Consider the following 20,150-nt stretch of genomic DNA (forward strand, 5'->3'; position numbering starts at 1 on the left):
GACTGCAGCACGCCAGGCCTCCCTGTCCATCGCCAACTCCTGGAGTTTACTCAAACTCATGTCCATTGAGTCGGTGATGCCATCCAACCATCTCATCCTCTGTCATCCCCTTCTCCTTGCTTCAATCTTTCCAAGCATCAGGGTCTTTTCAAATGAGTCAGTTCTTTGCATCAGGTGGCCAAAGTATTAGAGTTTCGGCTTCAGCACCAGTCCTTCCAATGAATATTCAGGACTCATTTCCTTTAGGATGGACTGGTTTGATCTCCTTACAGTCCAAGGGACTCTTAAGAGTCTTCTCCAACACCACAGTTCAAAAGCATTAATTCTTTGGCACTCAGCTTTCTTTATAGTCCAACTCTCACATCCATACATGACTACTGGAAAAACCATAGCCTTGACTAGATGGACCTCTGTTAGCAAAGTAATGTCTCTACTTTTTAATATGCTGTCTAGGTTGGTCATAGCTTTTCTTCCAAAGAGCAAGTGTCTTTTAATTTCATGACTGCAATCACCACCTGCAGTGATTTTGGAGTCCAAGAAAATAAAGTCTGTCCCTGTTTCCACTGTTTCCCCATCTATTTGCCATGAAGTGATGGGACCAGATGCCATGACCTTAGTTTTCTAAGTGTTGAGTTTTAAGCCAACTTTTTCACTCTCTTCTTTCACTTTCATCAGGAGGTCCTTTAGTTCTTCACTTTCTGCCATAAGGGTGGTGTCATCTGCATATCTGAGATTATTGATATTTCTCCTGGCAATCTTGATTCCAGCTTGTGCTTCATCCAGCCCAGCGTTTCTCATGATGTACTCTGCATATAAGTTAAATATGTCGGGGAACTGAGATCCCGCAACTCCTGAGGCTGGCAGAAAAAAGAAAAAGTGGAATTGTTTTCTTCATTTTCAAAGTAAATGTCTTTTTGCTTCACTGGGATCCGTTGGAATCCTCTCCTGATTGACGCTGTTTTACTTAGTGGCACTGAGTGATGACGGAGGCCTTGCGAAGGCAGGCGTCCAAGGCCTGGATCTCTGTGGGACACGTGTGAATTCCTTGAAGAAGCTGCAGGTCTCCACAGAGCACATTCCTTGGTGTGGGATACTGATCTCCAGTTTAATGGTTCCAATCTCGCTCCGACTCAGCTCCTAATGGCATCCCCCATACCCTTTCTGGGTTTTCTTCCCTTCACTGTGCATCCATTTGGGTAGGATTCAAGAGTGATAGCTCAAATGCATTTAGCTCCCACTCTGTTAAGTTGACAGGTAGAGGCTGTCTTTCCAGATCTTGTAACTTACTGTAAGAAATAATAATTGTACTGCACCAAGGCACAGGGAAGGAAGAATAACCTCATGGGACCAGTAGAGAATCTAGAATATATGTCAAAAGTGGCATTACTTTCCTTCGGGAAAAGGATGGTACTTTCAAGAAACGGTTATAGAGCAGTTGGTTGTTTATTTGGAAAAAAAATTAGTTTCGGTTCTCACTGCACACAAAAGTAAATTCTAGGTACAAAGTTTGTTAAAAAACAACAACAACAACAACAACAAAGCTTACAAAAGCTAGAGGGAAATACTGGAGAATATCTTTATGACACTAAATTAAATCAAGGAAAGGTGTTTAAAAAAAAAAAAAAGCAGAAAATTTCCCCCATGGCCCAGTGTTTAAGACTCTGTGCTCCACTGCAGAGGGCATGGGTTCGATCTTTGGTCAGGGAGCTAAGATGTCGGGGAGCTAAGATCCCACATGCCACATGTTGTGGCCAAAAAAAACCCCACAAAACAAAATAAATTAAAAAAGAAACAATAAGCATTTAAAAAAGGAAAAGATTAATTAATCAGGAAAAACACTGTTATAAAAGTGAAAAAAATCAATCAAGTTCCAGACTGGGAGAAGATATTGGCTGTATATGACTAATGAAGGACTGATATCTACGAAAAATTTCTAAACATCAATAATAAAAAGACAAGTAGCACATCTGAAAAAGTAGTCCAGGCACAAAAGGAGATCCAGATCGCCTGTGGCCACATAGAAAGATACTTAACTGTATGAGGAACCAGGGAAATGCAAATTAACACCATGAAGAAATACCATTTACATTCTTGAGATCAGTAAAAAAAAAAGTGATTAGTGAAAATTTACAGTGCTAGTGCTGGACATGCTGATATTCTGCTGGTTATTTTTGAGCTTTTCTTGTTAAGTTGAGGATGTGCACACACTAATGCTTTGTAAACATCACTAGGAAACTTGCACTCAGGGATCAGAAGGGAGTTTTATAAAAATGTTTATAGTAGTGAGGTTAGACAACAACCACAAACAAAACTAAACCCCTCAAAACTCACTGTGCTGTGCTGTGCTTAGTTGCTCAGTCATGTCTGACTCTTTGTGACCCCGTGGACTATAGCCCACCAGGCTCCTCTGTCCATGGGGATTCTACAGGCAAGAATACTGGAGTGGGTTGCCATGCCCTCCTCCAGGGAATCTCCCCAACCCAGGGATCCAACTCAGGTCTCCCACATTGCAGTCAGATTCTTTACCATCTGAGCTACCAGGGAAGCCCAAGAATACTGGAGTGGGTAGGTCAAGAAGCAACAGTTAGAACCAGTCATGGAACAGTGGACTGGTTCCAAATTGGGAAAGGAGTACATCAAGGCTGTATATTGTCACCCTGTTTATTTAACTTATATGCAGAGTACATCATGTGAAATACCATGCTGGATGGAACACAAGCTGGAATCAAGACTGCGGGAAGAAATATCAATAACCTCAGATATGCAGATGACACCACCCTTACAGCAGAAAGTGAAGAGGAACTCAAGAGCCTCTTGATGAAAGTGAAAGAGGAGAGTGAAAAAGCTGGCTTAAAACTCAACATCCAGAAAAACTAAGACCATGGCATCTGGTCCCATCACTTCATGGCAAATAGATGAAACAGTGGAAACAGTGACAGACTTTATTTTCTTGGGCTCCAAAATCACTGCAGATGGTGACTGCAGCCATGAAATTAAACAACACTAACTCCTTGGAAGAACTCCTATGGCCAACCTAGACAGCATATTAAATAAGCAGAGACATTACTTTGCCCACAAAGGCCTGTCTAGTCAAAGCTATGGTTTTTCCAGGAGTCATGTATGGATGTGAGTGTTGGACTATAAAGAAAGCTGAGTGCCAAAGAATTGATGCTTTTGAACTGTGGTGTTGGAGAAGACTCTTGAGAGTCCCTAGGGTTGCAAGGAGATCCAACCAGTCCATCCTAAAGGAAATCAGTCCTGAATATTCACTGGAAGTACTGATGCTGAAGCTGAAGCTCCAATACGTTGGCCACCTAATGCGAAGAACTGACTCATTAGAAAAGACCCTGATGCTGGGAAAGATTGAAGGCAGGAGGAGAAGGAGACGACAGAGGATGAAATGTTTGGATGGCATCACCAACTTGATGGACATGAGTTTGAGCAAGCTCCAGGAGTTGGTGATGGACAGGGAAGCCTAGTGTGCTGCAGTCCGTGGGGTTGCAAAGAGTCAGACATGACTGAGCGACTGAACTGGACCTATCCCTTCTCCAGGGAATCTTCCTGACCCAGGAATCCAACCGGGGTCTCCTGCATTGCAGGAGGATTCTTTACCAGCTGAGCTACCAGGGAAGCCCCCAAAGTCACTTGTCTGTTAATAGGAGATTAGATAAATATGAAAACATTCATACAATGGAATACCACAGAGTAGTTAAATAGATGACCTAGGGGAATTGCCTGATGGTCCAGTAGTTAGGAACTCTGTGATTTCACTGCTGAGGGCCCAGGTTCATCCCTAGTGGGAACACTAAGATCCCACATGCCCCACAGCATGGTCAAAAATAAATAAAAAAATCAAGGAATGCTGGGGACTTTCCTGGTGGTCCAATGGTTAAGAATCTGCCTTGCAATGCAGGGGATGGAGGTTCAATCCCTGGTTGGGGAACTAAGATCCCACATTCTGCAGAACAACTAAGCCTGTGTGCCACAACTACTGAGCCTGTGAACCATAATCAGAGAATCTACGTACCGCAAGGAAAGATCCAGCATGACACAAGGAAGCCCCAATGCAGTCAAATAAATACATTTTTTTAAAAAGGAATGCTAATATTGACCTTTTAAAAAATAGGGAAACAGATGACCTGAAGCTATCCTCTTTATTCACAGGGAAAAAAAATCTTAAAAATACAGTACTGAGTGGAAAAAAATAAAAATTAAAAATAAATAATTAAATTAAATTAAATTAAATTAAAAAAAGAAAAAAATAATAAAATTAACTCTTACAATTTATAAAAAAAAATATTAGAGAGAGTAAGTAGCAGAAAGATATATACAATATGATAGCATTCATATAAAACTTAAAATATGAACAAATTTTTAAAATACTATCACAGATACATGTATAAATGTATGCATAAACACAAGAGCAGGTTTGGAAATATAGGCACCAAATTCTGTAGAAGGAAATGGGGTCAGGTGGGCTACACAAAGTTCATCATAGTTTCTCTTCTTTTTTGTCTGCCTGAAATTCTTCACTCGAAGCCAGCAAACCAAAACATAGTAACTCTCAGTGTTGTGAGACAGCCCCAAATTAAATATTCCACCAACTCCTTTATTCTGTTCTCATTTCAGCCTGTTGCTGTTGTTGTTCAGTCACCCAATTGTGTCCAACTCTTTGAGACCCCATGGACTGAAGCATGGCAGGCTTCCCTGTCTCTCACCATCTCCCGAAATTTGCCCAAGTTCATGATCATTGCATCAGTGATGCCGTTGAGCCATCTCATCCTCTGATACCCTCTTTTCTTTCTGCCCTCAATCTTTCCCATCATCAGGGACTTTTCCAATGAGTCGTCTATTCGCATCAGTTCAGTTCAGTTCAATTCAGTCGCTCAGTCATGTCTGACTCTTTGCGACCCCATGAATCACAGCACGCCAGGCCTCCCTGTCCATCACCAACTCCCGGAGTTCACCCAGATTCACGTCCATCGAGTCGGTGATGCCATCCAGCCATCTCATCCTCTGTCGTCCCCTTCTCCTCCTGCCCCCAATCCCTCCCAGCATCAGAGTCTTTTCCAAGGAGTCAACTCTTCGCATGAGGTGGCCAAAAGTACTGGAGTTTCAGCTTTAGCATCATTCCTTCCAAAGAAATCCCAGGGCTGATCTCCTTCAGAATGGACTGGTTGGATCTCCTGGCAGTCCAAGGGACTCTCAAGACTCTTCTCCAACACCACAGTTCAAAAGCATCAATTCTTTGGCGTTCAGCCTTCCCCACAGTCCAACTCTCACATCCATACATGACCACTGGAAAAACCATAGCCTTGACTAGATGAACCTTTGTTGGCAAAGTAATGTCTCTGCTTTTGAATATGCTATCTAGGTTGGTCATAACTTTCCTTCCAAGGAGTAAGCGTCTTTTAATTTCATGGCTGCAGTCACCATCTGCAGTGATTTTGGAGCCCCCAAAAATAAAGTCTGACACTGTTTCCACTGTTTCCCCATCTATTTCCCATTAAGTGATGGGATGACCAATATACTGGAGCTTCAGCTTTAGCATTAGTCCTTCCAGTGAATATTCATTTCAGCCTACAGCTTTCACAAAAGGTTGTCTGTCCTCAGCCAGGTGGCATAATCAGTTTTTAACTTTAACCTGTGACTAATACTGTCCTTTGTCTTGGGGAAGCCAAGGACTTGCTTCCAGTGAGCAAGTCTGTACAGGAATTTCTCCCCACTTTTACAGCCACTGTCTTCCATTCAAAATTCTCCAACTTGTTCCCTAATTCTCAGAGAAATGGGTATTAATGTGCTGGATATAGGATACCTTTATGAACATCAGGTCAGAGTGTGGCTTGTCAAATGTACACGTTGGCCAGCTTTAACATGACTGAAACAGAGTCAGGATCATCCAGTGCCGGTTCTGAACCTCTGTCTACCCATCTGTGCAAGACCTAAGGTGAATCTCTTCACTGCTTTGGCTTCAGTTTTCTCACAAAGAGGAGTGGTGGATTAAATTGTTCCTAAGGTACCTTCTTGAGTACCAACTTTCCAGGAGTCTAGGGCAGAATCTGAGGCACTGTCAAAAAATGCCTTGGCTCTGACATTTCCCTCTTCTGTCATTTCCACCAGGCTGGTTGGATAAATACTGGTGCTCGCCAATCTCTGGACAACATTTAGGGAATGCTGTATTTTTCATATATCCAAGCTGAAAGTACAAAGAGGAAAAAAGTTACTCTACCTGCCACAAGACAAACGTCTTGGCTGTTCACCTAGGTTTGGAGTAGCATTGTTTCTGTAACTTATACACCAGCAATTTTCTGGTAACCCCCCTGACGTGGTCGGTAGTCTCTTTGCAGTAAAAATTTTCTGCTTCTTTCCTGTTTGGCACTAAGAGGAATCTAATTTATATTCTGAGGTATAGTACACACATTTTATGTTTAAATTGAGATATTGTGTTATCAATGGACCAAGAGGAACCATTGTTAAGAAAGGTATCATCTTGTCTTTGACTGTTACAAATGTAAAATATTATGTTCATGAAACTGTCAGATTCTAGTCAGACCTGTTAGTTTCAAGAGTTGGCAGCAACCTGCTGCCATCAGGAATTACAGGTTGAAAGCAACTGACATCAGTTGAATTCACGTGGTATTTGAATTCAAAAGAAATGAGATGGGCAAGTGGAGTTTACCTGTCACATAGTTAAGAGCAGGGAGGATGCCTAACCCCGGATGACTCAAAATGACAGCGCAGCGTGGTACATGTTGTAGAGAAAGGCAGTGCAGCCAAATTCATGAGAGAAGGAGATGCTAGGGATGGGAGGTAGCTACATCATGCCAAACAAAGGCAAATTCAGAGAATTTGAAAAACAAAAATACATTTGCAGGTTAGTGACAGTGACAGTGAACAGACTAGTATTGTGTATGCTATCATTTATTCAAAAATTAGATGAAGCAAGGGAAATCCCCTGTGATCCAGTGGTTAGGACACAGCACTTTCATAGCTAGGGGCTGGGTTCAGTCCTTGGTCAGGGAATTAAGATCCTGCAAGCTGTGGGGCATGGCCAAAAAAAAAAAAAAATTCAGTTTGGTTTAGTTGCTCAGTCGTGTCTGACTCTTTGTGACCCCATGAACTACAGCACGCCAGGCCTCCCTGTCCATCACCAACTCCCTGAGTTCACTCAAACTCACGTCCATCGAGTCGGTGATGCCATCCAGCCATCTCATCCTCTGTCGTCCCCTTCTCCTCCTGCCCCCAATCCCTCCCAGCATCAGGGTCTTTTCCAATGAGTCAACTCTTCACATGAGGTGGCCAAAGTACTGGAGTTTCAGCTTTAGCATCATTCCTTCCAAAGAACAACCAGGACTGATTACATGAAGTAATAAGGAAAACAAAAATATGGCATGAATATTAGTAGATTATTTGAAAAGAAGAGAAAGGACCTGAGTTACTGCAGGCCCCTGAAGGCAAGAGAATTTCATCCAAGAATAGAAAACTCTGAATAAGTAAGACTAGGTAGGAAATACCAATACAAACCTTACAAATAATTTTAAAAGTTGCTGATTTCTTAAGGCATTGTTTAACTTTTTAAACTGTGAGTTGGCAGAGTAACACATTCCACCTCTCTTTCAAGTACTACTTGGTATAATTAAGGTGGCAAAAACAAGAATAGAAGGAACACAGTTGTGTCGTTCAAGTCAAAGTTCCCCATGAATGCCACCTGAAATTTGCAACAGATAGTTGGAATTATTTTATTCCTAATATATGTGAACAATAAGACAAGGGTCTGTTATTTTTACCAAAGCGAATATGGTAGAGTAGTTTCATTTACACATTCTGATCTATCTAATGTGTTCTTTTCTCACTTTGCTATCTGACTGTGAAGTGTGTTTATGTATGTATGTATGTGTGTGTGTGTGTGTGCGCGCGCGTGAGATGGTCCATCTAGCAAAATGTGCCCAATTTTAAAATATTATGTAAAACTCCAAATTACTTGTTAAAATGGAAATATTTAGAGTTGCTTAAAAATATGAGAACAAATAAACCCTATCCAAAATAGGAACCTGTCTAAATCATCATTCTAGTTCTGAGAATCTGATGATGTCATAATGGTAAGTTTCCAGCGTTTTGTTTATTTGGTTTAGGCTCAGGAACAATCTCTTTTACTCCTCCTCAGCTTTTGTTGACCCACCTACACCCGTGAAGTACCCTGCTTTCTGTTCCATCGTTATAGTAACTGTATAGACTAGTGATTGTTGTTTTCCATACCAAACTGACTTCCTTGAGTGTAAAAACTGTGTCTTTCCAGCTATGCTTACCCAGGGGCACATCAGGTTCTATCTAAAGAGAGGCTATTGGATGATGTATAAATGCAAGTGGACTTTGATAAAGTGGCTCATCGATAAAGACTCTTCCTGCAATGCAGGAGATGCAAGAGACATGGGTTCAATTCTTGGGTCAGGACGATCCCCTGGAGGAGGGCACGACAACCCACCACAGTATTCTTGCCTGAAGAATCCCATGGACAGTGGAGCCTAGCAGGCTACAGTCCTATCAGGTGGCAAAGAGTCAGATATGACTGAAGCAACTGAGGATGCGTGCATGCATAAATGAAAGCAGATTGTCCCTGCACTTGACAATGAAGACTCTAAACAATTCTTTGCATTTGGATGGGTAGATCAGGCAGTGGCACGAGTTCATCTGTAAGTTGCCATGATCCAATGTTGCTCAAGAGACCTCGCAGATGGAAGTTCAAAAAGAAATCCTAAAACTAAAATTCTATGTCCAGTTATGTTTGGAATATGCCATTTGACCCTATGAAGGTGTGAGGAATGACCTTCAAAAAGCCTGAGCAGATCCAGATTTTGACACACTGGATGACAGGGAAGCTTCAAAGGATTATTTGATCGTTTGTTTTGTAGCAGAGTTACCCATCGAACCACCTAGATTTGTCAAGCTTCTCAGGGTAAGAACACTGAATTTTATACAACCTTTGTTACTGAGAAGTGGGTTTTTGTAATATCAGTTGCACTAGTTGTGACAACATTGGAAACCAGAACTGTCCTCTCCATTAAAAGTGAAGTGACTCTGGTGTTTGGGGCTGAGTGGCTTGTCTGTGTGACCAGCTATGAGGGCGCCCCTCCTCTACCAGCTCTCCAGTAACTGCTTCTGTGGTGTTTTAAGAGGGGCACTCCGGCAGCAGAGCACTTTGACAGGTGAGGAAACCCAGGAGAGGCAGGCCTGTATTGTCTCCTCAGGTAGGTGATGCTTACCGGAAAGTCAAGTAATAAGCGTAATTGCTCTCCAGGGAGTGGTTACCAACACGATTAAGCAAACTAGTTTCCAATCTCCTGTTTTCGTCACATGCAAAAGACACACCCCACCTTTGCCTACACATTTCTGTAACACACAGCACTTCTGTAGCAAAGAGAATACTGTTCCCCCAATTTAGAAATCCAGATTTCAAGGGGCTATGAACCAATGTGCAAAGTATATATTGCTGCTGTTCTTGCTGAATTTTAATTTCTGGAGGCACACAGTGTTTTCTTTTTCGCTGAGATTACTGAAGAAGATTAAGGAAGGCTGTTTAGTTAGAAGTAACTACCTATTACCAAAGTATTTAGGTTAATCTAGACTGGAATATACTACCTAACTGAGTCATAGGAAGACAAAGAAATCTTTCCACTCAGCATTTAGTGATTTCTGTTTGTTAGGACATGCTATCAGACATATGCTATCAAATCCTTAAGAATAACATAAAAAATCACAAAAATATATGTTAATAGAATAAAATGAAGAATATCGACATTTGTTTTTTAAAAATGACAATTTTACCACCCAGACATAATCAGTTAGTGATATTTTGATGTGTTTGCTTCCAGAACATTTTCTATGCCCAAGCTGAACAGCCTACGTGAGCTGGTGCCTAGGTACCCATCAACCAGTTGTTAAGTAAAACATAAACAGAAAGCAGATAAAAACAGGTAGAGCTGATAAAAAAGAATGAAATAATGCCATTTGCAGCAACATGAATGGATGTAGAGCTTGTCACACTGAATGAATTAAGCCAGACAAAGGCAAATATATGACATTGCTTATATGTGGAATCTAAAAAACGGATACAAATGAACTAACATACAAAATAGAAAGAGACGCAGAGACATAGAAAACAAACTCATGGTTACCAAAAGGGAAAGGGGAGTGGGGGCTGGATAAATTAAGAGGTTGGGATCAACATATACACACTACAAAACAGGGCTTCCCAGGGGCAGTAGTGATAAAGAACCTGCTTGCCAATGCAGGAGGCACAAGAGACGTGGGTTCGATCCCTGGGTTGGGAAAATCCCCTGGAGGAGGAAATGGCAACCCACTCCAGTATTCTTGCCTGGAGAATCCCATGGACAGAGGACCCCAGTGGACTACATACAGTCCATAAGGTTGCAAAGAGTCGGACATGAGTGAAGCGACACACGCGTATAAAATAAATAATGAGGACCTACTGAATAACACAGGGAACTATACTCGGTATTCTGTAATAACCTATAAGGGAAAGAATTTTACAATATATACATGTATAACTGAATCACTATGCTGTATGTCTGAAACTAAAATGATATTGTAAATCAACTTATACTTCAATTTTTTAAAAGGAGGAAAAAAAAGGTAGAGTTGAAGATGTTAATTAAAATGTCATCCTTAAAAATGTGAAAAAATCAAGAAAATACTTAAAATTATAAAGCTCCTTGTAGGGCTCTAAAAAAAATTATTTGGCTGCATCAGGTCTTAGTTACAGCATGCAGGATTTTAGTTGCAGCATGTGGGATCTGTTCCCCGGCCAGGCATTGAACCTGGGCCCCCCTGCTTTGGGAGCTTGGAGTCTTAGCCACTGAACCACTAGGGAAGTCCCTATTGTAGGGCTATAGAGATCACCAGTACAATCTTTTATTCTGTGCATAGGATCTGGACAGAGAATACGACCAGCTGAGAGCAAGCACAACCAGAACTAGAATCCAGGAACCAAGGCTTTTGGCATGATCTCCCTGCTCTCACAATGCTTTTTAAACTGACTTTATTTTATACAGGACAGGATTTAATGATCAATAAACTCTGCCTTTGAAATGAACCTGTGAGGGGAACGATAATATATTGTAAGTATATCCTTTTTAACCCAGCCAAATGATTTTTGGTAGAACTTAAGTTCACTAAAAGCAGTCCTCCATAGTTTATGTCCCCATTATATGGATAGGAAAACTGAGGCACAAAAGGGAAGATGATTTGCTAAGGATGCTCAGCCAGTCTGCGGCAGAATTGTGAATAGATCTCATCTCCTGACTTCAAGGCTCTAAAAATAATGTAGGATGTCATAATCACCAAAAGAGAACTTCAAAAAAAATCTCACATACTACGGATCAATGGTCGCCCAGTTACTTTGCCTTCCTTAGTCTACCTTCAATTGGACTAGTTCCGATTGTGATAAAGAATCTAGGCAGTACTCAGCAATGACTGTCAACTTCACAAAAAGAGACTGTAGGATGATGTGACTCCTGATGGATATGTGATGTAGTTTTGCCAGAAATTTCAAATCTGAGTCAGAATAAAGCATACATAACCATCAAGTGTCTAGGAGGTAGAAGAATATGTTAAGGCTCCCAGGAATATAATCAGAAAAATCTAGAATGTGGGAAACCTACAGGACAAATAACTTCTTTTTTTTTTTCTTTTTTTTTTTCAAATAACTTCTTCAATAAATAAGTACCAAGGAAAAATGAGATTGAAGGTGGAAATATACACATTAAAAAAGATCTAAGAGACAAGTAAGTCAAATGGCATGTATTGGCATTGTTTGGATCCTGATTTGAACAAACTGCTTTTAAAAAAAAGACACACTTTTTTTACATTACATTAATACCAACCTTACAGAATAAAAAAGATCATAAGAGAACTTTATGAACAACTGAATGCCAACACATTTTATAACTTAGATGAAATTGATACATTCCTAGAGGGGTACAAACTATTGAAACTGACTTAAGAGGAAATAGAAAATCTGAATAGACTTATAACAAGAGATTGAATTAGTAATAAACTAACAAAACTACCCACAAAGCAAAGCTAGAGTGGTTCAGTGGTAAAGAATCCACCTGCCAATGTAGAAAAAGTAAAGTCCAGACAGTTTCACTAGTGAATTTTATGGAACTTTTATTTATTTATTTTTTGTTTTTGGCTGTGCTGGGTCTTCCTTGCTTCATGCAAACTTTCTGTAGTCGTGGTGAGCCAGGGCTACTCTTCATTGCAGTGCACCGGCTTCTCACTGCGGTGGCTTCTCTTGCTGCAAAGCACAGGGCCTAGGACCTGTGGGCTTCAGCAGTTGTGGTGCATGAGCTTAGTTGCCAGATGGCACGTGGAATCTTCCTGGATGAGGGAGCGAACCTGCGTTCCCTGCATTTACAAGCAGATTCTTAACCACTGAGCCACAAGGGAAGTCCGAAACTTTTTGTTGTTGTTGTTGTTGCTATTTAAATTGATTTCATTTATTTTTGTATCATTCTTTTGTTAGATCCCACATATAAGTGATATCATATATTTATCTTTTTCTGCCTGACTGACTTCACTTAGCATAATAATCTCCAGGTCTGTCCATGTTGCTGCAGATGGCATTATTTTATTCCTTTTAATGATTGAATAACTAAAACACCTGGAGAAGGAACTGGCAACACACTCCAGTATTCTTGCCTGGAGAATCCCATGGACAGAGGAGCCTGGCAGGCTACAGTCGATGCAGTCATAAGAGTCGGACACGACTGAACGAATAAGCACAGTACAGCACACAATTGAAACATTTAAAACAGAATAAACAGCAATATTTTAAAAACTCTTCCAAAAAAAGAGAGGAGGGAATACTTTTCAAATCAACTCAACTCATTCCGTATGGCCATTATTATTCTGGTACCAAAAACAAAGACATCACGAGAAAATTAGAGACCAATATATCTTATGAATATAGATGCAAAAGTCTTCAACAACATACTAGCAAATAAAAAATTAAGCAACATATTAAAAGGTCTACAGTCGATGCAGTCGTAAGAGTCAGACACGACTGAACGACTAAGCACAGTACAGCACACAATTGAAACATTTAAAACAGAATAAACAGCAATATTTTAAAAACTCTTCCAAAAAAGAGAGGAGGGAATACTTTTGAAATCAATTCAACTCATTCTGTATGGCCATTATTATTCTGGTACCAAAAACAAAGACATCACGAGAAAATTAGAGACCAATATATCTTATGAATATAGATGCAAAAGTCTTCGACAACATACTAGCAAATAAAAAATTAAGCAACATATTAAAAGGTTTATATACATGACCACGGAGAAGGCAATGGCACCCCACTCCAGTACTCTTGCCTGGAAAATCCCATGGACGGAGGAGCCTGGTGGGCTGCAATCCATGGGGTTGCTAAGAGTCAGACATGACTTCACTTTCACTTTTCACTTTCATGCATTGAAGAAGGAAATGGCAACCCACTCTAGTGTTCTTGCCTGGAGAATCCCAGGGATGGGGGAGCCTGGTGGGCTGCCATCTATGGGGTCGCACAGAGTCGGACACGACTGAAGCGACTTAGAAGCACACATGACCAAGTGGGATTTATCCAAGCTTGGTCTGACATTTAAAAATCAATGTAATACACAATATTAATACAATTCTAGATAAACTTATAAGAGACCATCCTCAATCTGATAATGACCATACATGAAAAACCTACAGCTAACATCATATAATAGTAAAAGACTGAATATTCTCTCCCTAAGATCATGAACAAGACAAGGACGTCCATTCTCAACACTTCTAGTCAACGTTGTACCAGAAGTTCTAGTTGGGAAAATTAGACAAGAAAATGAAATAAAAAGGATCCAGATTGGAAAGGAGGAATGAAAAAGAATATCGATTTCCTTAAGAGTTCCCTGGTGGCCTACTGGTTAGAATTCTGGGCTTTCACTGCTGTGGCCCAGGTTCAATCCCTGGTCAGGGAACTGAGATCCTGGAGGCTGTGTGCTGCTGCTGCTGCTAAGTCACCTCAGTCGTGTCTGACTCTGTGCAACCCCATAGATGGTAGCCCGCTAGGCTCCGCCGTCCCTGGGAGGCTGTTTAGCATGACCAAAAAAAAAAAAAAAAAAATCAATATGCAGATGACATGACTTTGTATATAGAAAATGCTGAGGATGCCACTAAGAATCTAATAAATGAGTCCAGCAAGGTTGCAGGATACATAATTAATATGCACAAATTAATTATATTTCTATGTTCACTCACAATGAACATTCTGAAAATGAAATTAAGAAAATAATTCCAGGGAGGCGGCTACATCGGCAGTGGCCCAGAGCTGAGCCACAACCCCAGACTCAGCCTCCCTCCTTGGCGTTACCGCCACTGCTGCAGTCATGGCTGCTGATGGGGTGAACCAGTGCTTACCTCTGCTGTCTGCATCCCATTTGGGAAACATCACTCTCACGGTCCCACCATACGTACAAGAAAGCAGCCCCAGAGGAGACATGAGTTCAGTTCCTGGGCCGGGAAGATCCCACATGCCGAGGAGCAACTAAGCCTATGCACCACAACTACTGACCTGTGCTCTAGAGCCTGGGAGCCACAACTGCAGAGCCCATGTGCCACAACTACTGGAGTTCGCATGCCCTAGAGCCTGTGCTCCACGGAAAGAGAAGCCCCTACCATGAGAAGCCCTTGCACCGCAACTAGAGAGAAGTTCCGCACCTGCTCCCCACCCCTGCAACTAAAGCAATGCAGATCCAGAACAGCCAAATAAATAAAAAATAAAATTATATATAAAAAAGAAAAGAAAGAAAACAATTCCATTTATAATAGTACCAAAAAAGAAAATATATAGGAATAGATATTCTGCAAATGAATTGCAGAAGTTATACTATAAAAACTACACATTGTTAAAAGTAATGAAGATAAGTCAGATAAATGGAAAGACATTCCACATTCATGAATCAGAAGACTTAATATCAATTGGCAAAACTCTCCAAACTGCTCTACAGAGCCAAAGCAATGCTTATTAAAACTACAACTGCCTTTTTTGCAGAAATGGACAGGCTGATAGCAAAATTTATATGGAAATTCAAGAAACTCCAAATACCAAAACAATCCAAAAAGAAAAATAAAGTTGAAGGACTTACATTGCTTGATTTTAAAAATTTAATATAAACCTACAGTAATCAAAATGGTATACTACTGGCATAAGAACACGTATCAGTGGAGTAGAATTTGCAGTTCAGAAATAAACCCGTATATTTATGGCCAATTGTTTTCTTTATATTGAAGTATAGTTGATTTACAATGCTGTGCCAGTCTGTGTTATACAGCAGTGACTCAGTTATACACATGTATACATTCTTTTCTTATATTAGGACCCTGTTGTTAATCCATTCTAAACGTAATAGTTTGCATCTACCAACCTCAAACTCCCAGTCCACCCCTCGCCCCCAATCTCTTGGCAACCACAAGTCTCTTCTCTACAGCTATGAGTCTGTTTCCGTTTTATAAGTAGGTTCATTTGTGCCACATATATTTTTTGGCCATGCTGAGTCTTTGTTGCCGCGTGGGATTTTCTGTAGTTGTGGTGACTGGGGGCTACTCTCTAGCTGTGGTGCATGGGCTTCTCACTGTGGTGGCTTCTCTCGTTGTGGATCATGGGCTCTAGAGAGACTCAGCTTCAGTGTTGCAGTGTGTGGGCTCAATAGCTGCAGTTCCCAGGCTCTGGAGCACAGGCTTAATAGTTGTGCTCAGGCTTAGTTGCTCCGAGGCATATAGCATTTGCCCAGACCAGGGATTGAACTGATGTCTCCTGCATTGGCAAGCAGATTCTTCACTCCTTAGCCACCAGTGATGCCCCGTGCCATATTTTGGATTATACATGTAAGTGATATCAGACGGTATTTGTCTTTCTCTTTCTGACTTCACTTAGGATAATAATCTCTAGTTGCATCCACATTGCTACAAATGGCATAATTTCATTATTTTTTATGGCTGAATGGTATTCTATTATATATATATATATATATGTATACACACACACACACACACTACATTTTTATCTATTTATCTGTCTATGGATATCGCACAACTGCACTCATCTCACATGCTAGTAAAGTAATGCTTAAAATTCTCCAAGCCAGGCTTCAGCAATATGTGAACCGTGAACTTCCAGATGTTCAAACTAGCTTTAGAAATGGTAGAGGAACCAGAGATCAAATTGCCAACATCCGCTGGATCATCAAAAAAGCAAGCGTTCCAGAAAAACACCTATTTCTGCTTGATTGACTATGCCAAAGCCTTTGACTGTGTGGATCACAATAAACTGTGGACAATTCTTCAAGAAATGGTCATACCAGACCACCTGACCTGCCTCTTGAGAAACCTGTATGCAGGTCAGGAAGAAACAGTTAGAACTGAACATGGAACAACAGACTGGTTCCAAACAGGAAAAGGAGTATGTCAAGGCTGTATATTGTCACCCTGCTTATTTAACTTATATGCAGAGTACATCATGAGAAATGCTGGGCTGGAAGAAGCACAAGCTGGAATCAAGATTGCCGGGAGAAATATCAGTAACCTCAGGTATGCAGAGGACACCACCCTTATGGCAGAAAGTGAAGGAGAACTAAACAGCCTCTTGATGAAAGTGAAAGAGGAGAGTAAAAAAGTTGGCTTAAAGCTCAACATTCAGAAAACCTAGATCATGGCATCTGTTCCCATCACTTCATGACAGATAGATGGGGAAACAGTGGAAACAGTGGCTATTTTTCTGGGCTCCAAAATCACTGCATATGGTGATTGCTGCCATGAAATTAAAAGATACTTACTCCTGGAAGGGAAGTTATGACCAACCTAGATAGCATATTGAAAAGCAGAGACATTACTTTGCCAACAAAGGTCCGTCTAGTCAAGGCTATGGTTTTTCCAGTGGTCATGTATGGATGTGAGAGTTGGACTATAAAGAAAGCTGAGTGCCAAAGAATTGATGCTTTTGAACTGTGGAGAAGACTCTTGAGAGTCCCTTGGACTGCAAGGAGATCCAACCAGTCCATCCTAAAGAAGATCAGTCCTGGGTGTTCATTGGAAGGACTGATGTTGAAGCTGAAACTCCAATACTTTGGCCACCTGATGCGAAGAGCTGACTCATTGGAAAAGACCCTGATGCTGGCAAAGATTGAAGGCAGGAGGAGAAGGGGACGAAAGAGGGTGAGATCGTTGGATGGCATCATCGACTCGATGGACATGGGTTTGGGTGGACTCCCGGAGTTGGTGATGGACAGGGAGGCCTGGCGTGCTGCAGTTCATGGGGTCGCAAAGAATCGGACACGACTGACTGAACTGAACTGATGGACGTTTATATTGTTCCCATGTGCTGGCTATTGTGGACAGTGCTTCTATGGACATAGGGGTGCATGTGTCTCTTCGAATTATAGTTTTCTTCAGGTATATTATCAGGAGTGGGATTGTTGGATCATATGGTAGCACTGTTTTTAGTTTTTTGAGGGATCTCAATACTGTTTTTCATCAGATCATAGTGTACCAAATTGCATTCCCACCAACAGTGTAGGAGGTTTTCTTTCTCTCCATACCCTCTCCGGCATTTGTTATCTGTAGCCTGTTTAATGGTGGTCATTCTGACCAGTGTGAGGTGGTACCTCATTGTAGCTTTGATTTGTATTTCTGTAACAGTTAGCAATACTGAGCATCTTTTCATGTGCATGTTGGCCATCTGTATGCCTTTTTTGGAGAATTGTCTATTTAGGACTTCTGCTCATTTTCTGATTGGGTTGTTTGTTATTGAGTTGTATGAGCTATTTGTATGTTTTGGAAACTAAGCCCTTGTTGGTCACATGGTTTGCAAATATTTTCTCTTATTTTGTAGGTTGCCTTTTCGTTTTGTTTCTAGTTTCCTTTGCTGTGCAAAAGCTTTTAAGTTAGATAAAGTTCCATTTGCTTATTTTTGCTTTTATTTCTGTTTCCTTGGGATACTGACTTAAGAAAACATTGCTACGATTTATATCATGTCCAAATAAAATCTTGTAATAGAATGTTCAGAATGCCATTATGTATAATAACCAAAAAGTGGGTTGAAACAACCTAATGTCTATCAGCTAATGAATGGATAAGCAAAATGTGGCATACATACATAATGGAATTTTGACAATAAAAAGGAATGAGGTAATATGACATGTTACAATATAGGTGAATTTTCAAAACATGCTAAATAAAAGAAGCCAGTCATATATTGCACAATTCCATTTACATAAAATGTTCAGAATAGGCAAATCTATGATAAAAAGTAGATTGGTGGTTGCCTACGACTGGATAGTGACTGCCAATGAGTATAGGGATTTTGGGGGGTGGGTGATGATTATATATCTCTTTAAATGTATTGAAGACTGTCAAACTGTGTACTTTAAGTGGGTGAATTATATGTAATATGAATTATACGTCAATACACATGGTAGCAAGAAAAATTATGGGATAATTAGGGAAATTTGAAGATTGACAGGGTAGTGATAATACCAGTTATTACAGTTGAACTGCATGGGTCCATTTACACATGGATCTGAGGTTGGTTAAATCCATGGATATGGAACCCTGGATTTGGAGGGCCAACTGTGAGACTTAAGCATCTATGGATTTTATTATCTGCTGCAGGTTCTGGAACCAATCTCCCATGGACACTGAGGGATGTGCTATACTGTTAATTTTTCAAGCGTGATAATGGCATTGAGGTTATGTTTATTAAAAAATTGTCTTTTTACAATACTAAAATATTTGTGGGTTTAAATAATCAGAAACAACTCTTTTGAGCCTACCTATCACTTTATCACCTGGCTTTTCTGCCCCTCACCTTAAACTCCTTCTCCAAATTACCTATTGACCCCCTATCCCCACTTCTGTCCCTACAATTGTCTTTTGAACCAGTTCCAAGCAGGCTTTCATCCTCAGCATTGTAGAGCTGTAGCCAACAGTCAATTACAGCCAGTGAGTGCAGATATCCTCTTGTATTCTCAAGTTTTGCATTCACAGATTCAACCAACCAGGGATCATAAATATATATTTAATTATAGAATGTTCCAGAAACCAAAACCTGATTTTTCCATGTTCTGGCAACTATTTACATTGCATTAGGTAAAGTCATCCAGAGATGTTTTAAAGTATATGGGAGGATATGTACATAGGTTATATGTAAATACTATGTTGTTATTAAAATAAGAGACTTGAGCATCCAGAAGGATCCTGGCACCAATTCCCTCTCCAAGGGTGACTTAACTGACTCGGTTGCTTTTCCTCTTATTTCAGTTGCTGCTTTCTATTTCCTTTCCTAGTTTCATGACCATCTTGATCTCTAAATGCTACAGTGTCCCAGGACTCAGTTCTTAGATAATTTTTTTCAAATTTCTACTTATCTAGATGATCTCATGGCTCTAATGTTCTCTAAATGCTGGCATCTCCCATGACATGCCCAGCCTGCACCTTTTTTTGGAATTCCAGATTCATATTCCTAACTTTCTTCCTGATATTTCTATGTGTTAATTTGATATGCATCTCCAAATTTGAATTTGTCTCTTCTCATTCCCAACTGGTTCCTCTGTTTCCCCATTTCAATAAACAGCAACTTCAAACTGCTCAGGCCAAAAATCTTGGGAATCACTCTGGGTTCTCTCTCATTCCCTACAAGAACTGAGCCATCAAATCCATGTGCCTGAGTGCACACAGACACCTTGCCCTTCCACTACTTGTACTTTTCCCAAGTCACCTTGTCGCTCACTTGGGGTATTTTACTAGTCTCCTAAGTTGTCCCCCTCTTGCTCCCCTACAATCTATTCTCAAAATAGAAGCTAAAGTGAGTCTATAAAAACAGAAATTGATAAGCAAGGTCCTGTTGTATAGCACAGGGAACTAATTCAATATCCTATGATAAATCATAATGGTAAATACGAAAAAGAATGTATATATATGTATAACTGATTTACTTTGCTACACAGCAGAAATTAACACAATTGTAAATCAACTGTACTTCAATTAAATAAATAAAAAAATAGAAGTCAAATCATGTTTCCCTTCTGCTTAAAAACTTACCAGTGGCTCCC

This window comes from Bos grunniens, chromosome 2, assembly GCF_055505025.1.
Source record: "Bos grunniens cultivar Pamir isolate PY7600 chromosome 2, Bosgru_T2T1.0, whole genome shotgun sequence".
In the NCBI taxonomy this organism is placed as follows: domain Eukaryota; kingdom Metazoa; phylum Chordata; class Mammalia; order Artiodactyla; family Bovidae; genus Bos; species Bos grunniens.